General features: G+C 38.6%; 2 long non-coding RNA genes across 3 annotated transcripts; both read right to left on the reverse strand.

Moving 5' to 3' along the window:
* Positions 1-138: 138 nt before the first annotated feature.
* Positions 139-7,353, reverse strand: LOC135320153 (uncharacterized). The gene is made up of 5 exons (XR_010379402.1): positions 7,288-7,353; positions 6,629-6,731; positions 4,492-4,583; positions 3,832-3,934; positions 139-234 (listed from the first exon to the last, which is right to left on the reverse strand). It is a non-coding gene; the product is annotated as an uncharacterized LOC135320153 (long non-coding RNA).
* A 1,889-nt stretch (positions 7,354-9,242) lies between these two features.
* LOC135320154 (uncharacterized) lies at positions 9,243-12,479 on the reverse strand. 2 transcript variants are annotated; one of them, XR_010379403.1, is made up of 3 exons: positions 12,335-12,479; positions 10,038-10,129; positions 9,243-9,488 (listed from the first exon to the last, which is right to left on the reverse strand). It is a non-coding gene; the product is annotated as an uncharacterized LOC135320154 (long non-coding RNA). The 2 variants fall into 2 exon arrangements; XR_010379404.1 differs by lacking the exon at positions 12,335-12,479 and adding an exon at positions 11,793-11,807.
* Positions 12,480-12,996: the final 517 nt, after the last annotated feature.

The raw sequence follows: 12,996 nt of genomic DNA on the forward strand, positions 1-12,996 counted from the left end.
TTTATAAGTGAACTCTGTTATAAAGAAACAGTACTGTTACCCATGTATCATTAAAAATAGTATATTGTGGAAAACAGACACCCTATAATTTGCACACTTAATGGAGAACATACCTGCTTCTGGCATTTTAAAAGGGCTCTGGCTTTGGCAGTCTCTTCCCATTGAAACCGCGACCACGCTCACGCCTAGTCTTTGGCTTAGCCACTTCCCGTTGATCAGCTTCCGGGACAGGCCCTTGCAAATAAAAAGTTGATCAATTTAAGAACTGAAACATGAGATACGAATAAGAGTTGATAACATTCACTCTTTCACTGTTCACGAAATAAAAGCCTTAGGCTCGTGTGGAAACAAATGTGATGCTGAAGAACCACAAGAGCATTATTTCAGGAGTCTGTTACCAGAAACTAAGAAACCAGGGTTTCATTATCCTCTTCCTTTCCCAAGACTGCCCTCACACAACTTAGGTGCTCCCTTTGTACCTGTCTGTGTTATACGTGTGACTGTACTTATCAGTGAGTTGTTTGGGTCTCTCACTAGACTGTGAGCTCAAGGTTGAAACCATGTCTCTCAGTTTACTCAGCATGTTACATGGAATGATTAAACAGTAAGTGTTGAGTAGGGGAAAAAGACTCAGACAATACCTCAAATTGATTAACATTCTGCCAACCAACTGCTGTATCCTCTTCAAAAATGTTAGTGTCATGAACGACAGAAAAACTGAAGAATTATTCCAGACGAAAGAAGACTAAATAGACATGACAACTAAATGCAATGCATGATCCTGGACTGGACTCTGGATCAAAAGCAAAATTCTATCAAGGGAAGTATAGGGACAACTGGGGAAATCTGAGTATACACTGAGAAAATTTTAATGATTGCATTTTCCTATGGTCGAATTTCCCGATTTAGGACAGTGATTAGCCAAGAGAATGACTTTTTCTTTCTTCTAAGGCTATATATATACACTAATGTACTTAGGCTAAAGGGTCATTACAGTTGAAACTTTATCTAAATGACTCAGTCTTAATAATAACAAACATATCAATAAGTGTGTATGTGTGTGTATACATATACACACATGGGGAGGGGAGAGGGAAGAGGATATGAAACCAATGTGGTAAAAATTTAATACTTGGCAAATTGAGGTGAAAATAGATGAGTTAACTGTACTATTCTTGCAACTTTTCTGTAAATTTTATGTTTTTTGGGAATATAAAGGAAAAATTAAAGTGAATACTTGACAACTGCATTGTACTTGAGGAAGACGAGGTTTTTTTTATTTTTGGCAGGGGGCAGGTAATTAGGCTTCTTTCTTTATTCTTAGAGGAGGTACTGGGGATTGAACCCAGGACCTCATCCAGGCTAAGCATGTGCTGTATCACTTGAGGTATACCCTCCCCTCTACTGAAGAAATAGAACGAAGCTGGACGAATAACCCCCCCAAACCTCAGACAAGAATACTGGGCTACAGGAATCAAAACAACATGGTATTGGCATAAAAACAGACACGTGGATCAATGGAACAGAACAGAGAGCCCAGAAATAAACCTACACACTTATGGTCAATTAATCTTTGACAAAGGAGGCAAGAATATACAATGGAGAAAAGACGGCCTCTTCAGCTAGTGGTGTTGGGGAAGCTGCACAGCCGCATGTAAATCAACGATGTTACAATCCTCCCTCACCGTGTACACAAAAATAAACTCAAAATGGCTTAAATACTTAAACATAAGACAAAACAGTGTAAACCTCTAGAAGAAAACATACACAAACATTCTCAGACATAAATCTTAGCAATGTTCTCCTAGGAGGTGCAACCCAGGCAACAGAAAAAAGGAAATACAAACAAATGGGATCGAATGAAACATATAAGATTTTGTACAGCAAAGGAAACTTATGGACTGGTAGAAAATATTTGCAAACAATGTGACTGACAAGGACTTAATTTCCAGAATACATAAAGAGCCCATACAACTCAGTAACAAAAAAACCCAAACAACTCAATCAAGAAATGGGCAGAAGGCCTAAACAAACATTTCTCCAATGAAGACGTACAAATCGCCGATAGGTATGAGAAGAATGCTAAATGTTGCTAATTATCAGAGAAATGCAAATTAAACCTACAGTGAGGTGTCATCTCACACCAGTCAAAATGATCATCATTCAAAAGTCCACAAATGATAAATGCAGCAGGTTGTGCAGACAAAAGGGAACCCTCCTCACCTGCTGGTGGGAATGTAATTTGATGCAGCCACTATGGAAAACAGTATGGAGATTCCACATAAAATTAAAAATAGACTTACCCTATGATACAGCAATCCCACTCCTGGGCATACATTCGAAGGAAACTCTATTTTGGAAACACACACCCCAATGCTCATAGGCGCACTATTTACAACAGCCAAGACATGGAAGCAGCCTAACTGTCCATCGACAGATGATTAGAAAAGAAGATGTCCTCTATATACACAATGGAATACTACTCAGCGCAAAAAAAACTGAAATAATGTCATATGCAGCAACATACATGGCCCTGGAGAAGGTCATTCCAAGTGAAGTAAGCCAGAAACAGAAAGAAAAATATAATATGATATCACTGATATGTGGAATCTTTTTCAAATGACATAAATGAGCTTATTTACGAAACAGAAACAGACAGACATAGAAAACAAACAAATGGTTACCATGGGGAAAGGCGAGGTGGAGGGATAAACTGGCAGTTTTGGATTTCCAGATATTAACTACTATATATAAATAAAACAAATAAACAGGGTCCTACTATACAGCACAGGGAACTATGCTCAATGCTTTTTAATAGCCTATAATGAATAAATATGGAAACTTATATACATAACTGAATCAGTATGCTTTACACTAGAAGTTAACACAATGTCACAAATCGATTGCACTTCAATTAAAAAAAATGAAAGCTATATTTAGGTCCAAAAGTCCTCTATGCAACATTCCACAAATGAAACCCATGTAGAAAAAAGTACCAAAATTAATACCAAAATTATTCATGAATAATAGCAAATATAGTGTCTAGCAGTGAGCATAAAGGAAACGGGGTAGAAAGAAATGAATCGACATTGTTGTCAGTTACAATCTGGAATCCTTTAACAGTGGCCTGAGTTATACAAATGTTTTGTTTCAAAATACTACATATCCAGGAAAAACAATTTATCTCATGCTGATTGGAATAATTCAGCTTTGGGTTTTTCTAACCATAGAAGGATTTAACCACCTTTTAAAAGGTGGATTAAGATCACATAAAACCAGCTACTTGTACGCAAGTATCCTAAATTATCTAGCCTTTATCAAACTTACCATTTAACAATATCAATTAAAGAAACAGTGGCCATCATTCATGATTCATTTCTGATGTCTCTATCCAACTCCATTGAACTATCTACTCCTGGGCCAAAACTGAGCTAAATCATGGTACATTCATCTGAGTTTTAAGCACAAACATTCACCATTATTTACGATAAAATAGGTGGGAGAAAGACACAAATTTTGGCATGGAAGACAAATTTTGTATTCAATAGTCAAATGCTCTCTGATAAACAAGATCCGTGTGCCTCAGTTTTCTCATTTATAAAGAAGGGGGAAATTCATTCTAGTGAAGGATTGCCCTAAGATGCAAACTGCACTCTCTTCACTTTTCCAGTCAATTCTCAGGGAGTGTTTAATATCCCTTTCTGCTGTTTCCCTTCCTTCTGTTATTGGCATCTCAATATGCATGACACATACACATACATACATATACACACACACACACACACACACACACATTCCCACAAGACGCATCCCTCTTTCCTTTTCCTTCACCTTCAACTGCAGATGCTCCTTCATCCTCTTTGGCTTTACCAGGTCTAATGTCCTGACTTGTAGTTGGTGGCTCCCATCCTTGAGGTTGCTTATCACCGTGGGCCTAAAGAGATGTGTGTGCAAATTAAAAAGTTCAGTTACTAACACATGCCAACAATATACATATACACCATACAGAGATATATTTGACTATCAGTAAATCCAAACATATTTCTCCAATACTATTGGGTATAATTTTTCTTCATAAACTTACTTTTCCCACGGTGATGCTACTCCAAGGAAAGTTACTAGCACTTTGGAAGCTATTTTAATCTATGTTGGGAGGGATGTGTGTGATCAGTTGTTAATAAGCATGAGAAGGAAGTCATCAGTTATATTCCCTGGGAATATAACAGCATCCATCCAGGCAACACCAGAACGTCATCCTCCTGGATCAACGTTCTGTACCACACAGAAGACCTTTCAAGGTGTATCTGTATTGGTTCCACAACTTGTCAGAGAAATTAATTTCTACTAATACAAAACATCAAAAATTTTTTTATTTATTAATGGAGGTAATGGGGATTGAACCCAGGACGTTGCACATATTAAGCACACACTCTACCACTGAGCTATATACCACTCCCCCCTGAAAAAAAAATCAATTGTTAAAACACTTACAACCACAGGCCCAACTGGATTGACACATGCTTGATCATAAATTCTTCTCCTAGGTCTGTATGTTGACTTTACTCTCCGAAAGATATTTCCCACTGAAAATAAAACATTGTGCTTTGGAAAATGCATTTAAGAGGATAATTATATCTGAACACTTCCATGGCCAAATGGTGATGCACACTAATTTTTGAATTTTGAAAATAAGTCTCAGGTAATTTAATTGTGTGTGCTTTCCAATCACACCACATCTGGCAACTTGTAAAAGCAATTGTTTATGTCATGCCCAAACTGACAGAAAAATCACCATAAGGCACATGGGAAAAGACAAGAAAACATTTCTGAAAGGGTTGGGTTTCACAACGTGACTCACCATCATGGAGATATTTAAGAAAATACCACTACAGTAAATGGCTATTATCAAAAAGTGGAAAGACAACAAGTGTTGGGGAGGATGTGGAAAAAAGGAAACCCTTGCCCACTGTGGCTGGGAATGTAAATTGCTGCAGCCACTGTGGAAACAGTAGAGGTGTCTCAAAAAACTACAAATACAACTACCATAGTGACTTCGCAATTCCACTCCTGAGTATCTATTGAAAAGAAAGAAAAACACTAATTCAACAAGATACGTGCACCCCAATGTTCATACCAGCACTACTTACAACTGCCAAGATATGGAAGCTACCTCAATGTTATCGACAGACAAAGGGATAAAGAAGATGTGGTATATATATATACATATATATATATATATATATATATATATAGAGAGAGAGAGAGAGAGAGAGGGAGGGAGGGAGGGAGACAATGGAATACTACTCATCAATAAAAAATGAAATAATGTCATATGCAGCAACATAGATGGCCCAGGAGAATGTCATTCCAAGTGAAGTAAGCCAGAAACAGAAAGAAAAATATAATATGATATCACTGATATGTGGAATCTTTTTAAAATGACATAAATGAGCTTATTTACAAAACAGAAACAGACTCACAGACATAGAAAACAAACATATGGTTACCATGGGGAAAGGCGAGGTGGAGGGATAAACTGGGAGTTCCGGATTTGCAGATAGTAACTACTATATATAAATAAAACAGGTAAACAAGGTCCTACTGTACAGCACAGGGAACTATACTCAATACTTTGTAATAGCCTATAATGCAAACATATGAAAACTTATATACATAACTAAATCACTATGCTTTATACCAGAAATTAGCACAACATTGCAAATCAACTACATTTCAATTAAAATAAATTAAAGCTATATATAGGTCCAAAGGTCCTGTATGTAACATTCTACAAATGAAGACCATGTAGAAAAAAAGTACCAAAATTAATAGCAAAATTATTTATGAATAACACCAAATATAGGGTCTAGCAGTGAGCATAAAGGAAATGGGGTAGAAATAAATGAACCAACATTGTTGTGAGTTACAATCTGGAATCCTTTAACAGTGGCCTAAGTTATATAAATGTTTGTTTCAAAATATTACATATCCAGGAAAAATTATTTGTCTCATGTTAAACGGAATAATTCAACTTTGGATTTTTCTAACCATAGAAGGATATGACCACCATTTAAAAGCTGCATTAAAGTCATATAAAACCAGCTATGTGTATGCCAGTATCCTGAATTATCCAGCTTTTATCAAACTGACCATACAAAAACATCAATTAAAGAAACAGTGGCCATCATTCATGATTCATTTCTCAACTCTTTATCCTTCTCCATTGAACTATCGACTCCTGGGCAAAAACTGAGCTAAATTATAGTACTGAGTTTTAAGCAAAATCATTCACCTTTTTTTATGATAAAATAGGTGGCAGGAAGACACAAATTTTGGCATGAAAGACAAATTTTGTATTCAATACTCAACTGCTCTCTGATTAAAAAGATCCGTGTGCCTCAAGTTTCTCATTTTTAAAGGGGGGGATATTTCTTCTAGTGAAGGATTGCCCTAAGATGCAAACTGCACTCTCTTCACTTTTCCAGTCAATTCTCAGGGAGTGTTTGAGATCCCTTTCTGCTGTTTCCTTTCCTTCTGTTATTGGCATCTCAACATGCATGAGACATACACACACACACACATACACACACACACACACAAGAGGCATTCCTCTTCTCTTCCCCTTCACCTTCAACTGCAGATGCTCCTTCATCCTCTTTGGCTTTACCAGGTCTAATGTCCTGACTTGAAGTTGGTGGCTCCCATTCTTGAGGTTGCTTATCACCATGGGCCTACAGATATGTGTGTGTAAATTAAAAAGTTTTGTTACTAACACATGCCAACAATATAAATATACACAATACACAGATATATTTAATATCTGTAAATCGAAAGATATTTCTCCAATATCATTGGGTATAATTTTTCTTCATAAACTTACTTTTCCCATGGTGATGCTACTCCAAGGAATGTTACAAGCACTTGGGAAGCTATTTTAATCTATGTTGGGAGGGATGTGTGTGATCGGTTGTTAATAAGCATGAGAAGGAAGTCATCAGTTATATTCCCTGGGAATATAACAGCATCCATCCAGGCAACACCAGAATGTCATCCTTCTAGATCAATGTTCTGTACCACACAGAAGGCCTTTCAAGGTATACCTGTATTAGTTCCACAACTTATCACAGAAATTAATTTCTACAAATAAAAAACAACAAATGTTTTATTTATTCATTAATGGAGGTAATGGGGATTGTACGCAGGACGTTGTACATGTTAAGCACACACTCTAACACTGAGCTATACCACTCCCCCAGAAAAAAAAAAATCAATTGTTAAAACACTTACAACCACAGGCACAACTGGATTGACAAATGCTTGGTCATAACTTCTTTTCCTAGGTCTGTATGTTGACTTTACTCTCCGAAAGATATTTCCCACTGAAAATAAAATATTGTACTTTGGAAAATACATTTAAGAGAATAATTATATTTCAATACTTCAGTGGCCAAAAGGCGATGCAACCTAATTTTTGAATATTGAAAATAAGTCTCACGGTAATTTAATTGTGTGTACTTTCCAATCACACCACATCTGGCAACTTGCAAAAGCAATTGTTTATGTCATGCCCAAGCTGACAGAAAAATCACCATAAGGCACATGAGAAAAGACAATAAAACATTTCTGAAAGGGTTGAGTTTCACAACATGGTTCACCATCATGGAGGTATTTAGGAAAATGCTACTAGAGAAAATGGCTATTATCAAAAAGTCAAAAGACAACATGTCCTCAACAGGATGTGGAAAAAAGGAAACCCTTGCCTACTGTGGCTGGGAATGTAAATTGCTGCAGCCACTGTGGAAACCATAGAGATGTCTGAAAAAAAAGTAGAACTACCAGAATGACTTAGTGATTCCACAACTGAGTATCTATAGAAAAGAAAGAAAAACACTGATTAAAAAGATACATGCACCCCAATGTTCCTATCAGCACTACTTACAACTGCCAAGATATGAAAGCTACCTCAATGTCCATCAGCAGGCAAAGGGATAACAAAGATGTAGTACATGAAATACTACTCAGCAAGAAAAAATGAAATAATGTCACATGCAGCAACACAGATGGCCCTGGAGAATGTCATTCCAAGTGAAGTAAGTCAGAAAGAGAAAAAATTACCATATGATATCACTTACATATGGAATCTGAAAAAATAATACAAATGTGCTCATTTACAAAACAAAAACTGACTCACAGACATAGAAAACAAACTTATGATTTCCATGGGGAAAGACGAGGTGGAGGGATATACTGGGAGCTCTGGATTTGCAGACAGTAACTACTATATATAAATGAAACAGATGAACAAGGTCCTAATGTACAGCACAGGCAACTATATTCAATGCTTTGTAATAGTCTGTAATTAAAAAATATGAAAATTTATATACATAACTAAATCACTAGGCTTTACACCAGAAATTAACACAACTTTGCAAATCGATTACACTTCAATTAAAAAGAAAAACTAACGCTATATTTAGGTCCAAGGGTCCTATATGCAACATTCCACAAGTGAAACCCATGTAGAAAAAAGTACCAAAATTAATAGCAAAATTATTTATGAATAACAGCATATACACTGTCTAGCAGTGAGCATAAAGGAAATCAGGTGGAAAGAAATGAATCAGCATTGTTGTCAGTTACAGTCTAGAATCATTTAACAGTGGCTGGAGTTATGTAAATGTTTTGCTTCAAAATACTAGATATCCAGGAAAAATAATTTGTCTCATGTTAATCTTAAAATAATTAATCTTTTGATTTTTCTGACCATAGAAGTATACACCCACCTTTTAAAAGCTGCATTAATTTTCTATAAAAACAGCTACTTGTACGCCAGTATCCTGAATTACCCAGCTTTTATCTAATTTACCATTTAAAAATATCAATTAACAGTGGCCATCATTCATGATTCATTTCTGAAGTCTCCATCCTGCTCCACTTGACCTATCTACTCCTGGGCCAAAACGGAGCTGAATTATAGTACACACATTTGAGTGTTAAGCAAAATCATTCACCTTTTTTTTTTTCACAATAACATAGGTTGCAGTAATACACAAACTTTGCAATGAAATACAAATTTTGTCATCAAGAGTCAAGTGCTCTCTATTAAACACGATCCCTGAGTTTCAATTTTTGCATTTATAAAATGGAGGAAATGTATTCTAGTGAAGGATTGGCTGAAGCTGCAAACTGTACTCTCTTCAATTTTCCAGCCAATTTTCAGGCAGTGTTTGGAATCCATTTCTACTGTTTTCTTTCTTTCTCTTATTGGCATATCACCACGTATGAGACATACACATACACAACACACACATACACACAAACAAACACATACACATACACACACACACACACCCAAAAGAGGCATTTCTCTTCCATTTCCCTTCACCTTGAAATGAAGATGCTCCTTCATCCTTTTCCTCTTCACCAGGTCTAATGTCCTGACTTGTACTTGGTGGCTCCCATTCTTCAGGTTGCTTATCACCGTGGGCCTACACATATGTGTGTGCAAATAAAAAGTTTTGTTACCATTAAATGTCAACAAAATAAATATACAGAATACAGAGATATATTTGACTATAAGCAAATCTAAAATTACTTCTTCAATACTAGTTGGTATACTTACTTTAATAAACTTACTTTTCCAACAGAGACGCTGCTCTAAGAAAAGTTACAAGGATTTTGGAAGCTATTTTACTCAATGTTGGGAGGGATGTGTGAATTCGTTGTTTATAAGTATGGGAAGGAAGTCATCAGTTATATTCCCAGGGAATATAACAGCACCCATCAAGACAACATCAGAATGTCATCTTCCTGGATCAACGTTCTGTATCACACAGAAGACCTTTCAAAGTGCGTCTGTGTTAGTTCAACATCTTTTCACAAAATATAATTTCTACTAATAAAAACATCAAATGTTCATTCATTTATTGATGGAAGTACTAGGGACTGAACCCAGGACATTGTACATATTAATCACCCACTCTACTACTGAGCTATACCCCTCCCCCACCAAAAAAATCAACTGTTAAAGCACTTACAACCACAGGCTCAACTGGATTGTCACATCCTTCATCATAACCTCTTTCCTTAGGTTTGTACGTTGATTTTATGCTCCAACTCATATTTCCCACTGAAAATACAATATTGTGATTTGGAAATTGCATTTATTAGAATGAATATAATTGAACACTTCCATGCCCAAATGGTGATGCACACTGATTTTTGAATATTGAAAATAGTTTGAAAATAAGTGTGAAAGTAATTTTATCCTGTGTGCTTCCCAATCACACAAAATGTGGAAATTTGCAAAAGCAATTGTTTATGTCATGCCCAAGCTGACAGGAAAATCAACATAAGGCACCTGGGAAGAGAAGAGCACATTTCTGAAAGAGTTTGCTTTCACAAGTTGATTGACCATTATAGAGACTTTATGAAAACACCACTAGAGAAAACGGCTATTATTAAAAAGTCAAAAGTCAACATGTGTTGGGGAGGATGTGGGAAAGAGGAAACCGTTACACACTGTTGCTAGAAAAGTAAATTGCTGCAGCCACTGTGGAAACAGTAAAGGGGTCTCAAAAAATATAAATAGAACTACCATAATGACATAGCAACTCCACTCCTGGGGATCTATTGAAAAGAAAGAAAAACACTATTTCAAAAAGATACATGCACCCCAATGTTCATGCCAGCATTACGTACAACTGCCAAGCAAAGAAGCAACATAAATGTCCATCAACAGACAAACGGATAAAGGAGACGTTGCACGCACACACATATACATAAAATGGAATACTACTCAGACATGAAGAAGAACAAAACTTTGCCATTTGCAATACTATGGATGGGATTGCAGCATGTTACGTGAGTGAAATAAGTTAAACAATGAAAGATAAATCCTGTATGATATCGTTTATATATGGAATCTAGAAAATACAACACCTCAATATAAAAACAACACTATATTCACCAAAATTCAGAAAAACTACTGTTACTAGTGTAGAGAAGGAGTGGTAGATGGGCAATGTACAGGGGGAGGAGTAAGAGCTACAAATAATTAGCTATAAATTAAGCTACAAGGACATATTGTACAAAACGAGGAATACAGTCAATATTCTATAATAACTTTAAACACACTATAAATTTTAAAAATGTGATTCACTATATTTTACACGTATCACTTAGCTAATACATGCATCCCCTATGCTTATATTAAAAGAAAAAGAAATTACCACTAGAGAATTAATACCTGTGTAACTACCATTTTTGGCACACTTTCATTTATTAAGGCCTTTCTCGGTCCCCCCGCAATCACATTTTATTGAAACACAAAGCCACACTTGTTCTTTGTCTGCACTGAAACGGCAGCGTTGACTGGTGGCAATAAAACCTCTGTGTAGCACTCTCTTAACCTGGCACAATGCTCAGTGCACTACAAGTCTCAGGACACAGTCAAAACCACACATCCATCCGTTTCTAGGCTTTTCCTCTACCGTCACCTTGTCCCCTGTCCCTACCCAGGGGCCCCAGTGGCGACTTCGGATTCTCTGCACTGTCGGCACTTTCAGTGTCTCCAGGACACAGATTCCGCAAATAATGCCCTCAAGGCTCAACCCGTCTTCACCCGACTCCCTGCCGTCCGCCTCCCACTGTCCCCCTGTTCCCACTGCCACCTCGACAGCCATGGCGGCAGTGACACCTGTGAGAAGGACGACGACCTCGAAAACCGTTCTCCTCCAAGGCCACAGATCGCACCGCCCGAAGCCCGCTGACTCCCGCTCATACGCACGCACACTTCAACTCCCGGCAGGACGGATCTGTGACCTAACAGGTGATTGCAGCTGAGTAAAAACAGCCCAGTCGGTGAGACTCCATTCACGCAGCCCAGCACCCACAACGCACTGCACACGCTGCACGACGAGGGACGATGGGAGGCGAGCAGTAACGAGCATGCGCACCAACTCCCTCTTGTGCCGCGTGGGCCGGTTTCCCCGCCCTCCACGCGACCCCTCCAGGATTCCCGGATCTCTGCTCTGTGGACAGTTCCTGGTGCCTCCAGGGCTCAGATAACTCAAATAACACCCCCAAGAGTCACCCCATCTTCATCTGACCCCCACCCCTCGACCGCCCACCATCTTCCCTTCTCCCAGCCATGCCACCACGACAGCAACGGCTGTCGCCGCATCTGTGAGGACAACGACCCCGGGGACCCTCCTCCTCAGAGGCCACAGATCGCACAATGACCCCCCGCAGCCCCGATCCGTGCAAAGCCTGCTAGCTCCCCATCACACTCACGCACACTTAAACTCCCGGCAGGACGGATCTGTGGACCTACCAGGAGATCGCAGCCGAGTAGAAACAACCCAGACGGTGAGACGCGATGTGCACAGCTCCGCACCCAGAACGCGTTGCACACGCTGCACGCCGAGGGCCGATGGAAAGGCGGGCAGCCCCGGGCATGCGCACTGTGTCTTGCCTCAGCCGCGTGAGCCGGTTTCCCCGCCCTCTAGGGGCCCCCACCGAGATTCCTGGATCTGTGCTCTGTGGCACTTCTGGTGCCTTCAGGGCTCAGATATGCAAATAATGCCCCCAAGAGTCACCCCCTCCCCTCCCCTGCCCACCGTCCTCCCTTGTTCCAAGCCCACCACCAAGACCAGGCCTGTGGTGGCTGCCAGCAGAATGCCTGCTAAAACAGAAATGGCAATATACTCAATAGGATTTACACAACACCGAGAGTCATAACCTATTATTCAAAATGGCCAGCGTGTGACTAAAAATTACTCAAAATACTAAAAAACCGAAAGAAAAAAAAAAAAAACAACCATATGACCCAGCAATTCCAATCGTCGACATATATCCAAAAGAAAAAAAAAAAAAACTACCTCGAAAAGATACACGCACCCCAATGTTCAGAGCAGCGCTATTTACAACTGGGAAGATACGGAAGCAACCTGGTGTCCATCAACAAAGGGATACAGAAGTGGTACATATATACGA

This window comes from Camelus dromedarius, chromosome X, assembly GCF_036321535.1.
Source record: "Camelus dromedarius isolate mCamDro1 chromosome X, mCamDro1.pat, whole genome shotgun sequence".
NCBI classification, from domain to species: domain Eukaryota; kingdom Metazoa; phylum Chordata; class Mammalia; order Artiodactyla; family Camelidae; genus Camelus; species Camelus dromedarius.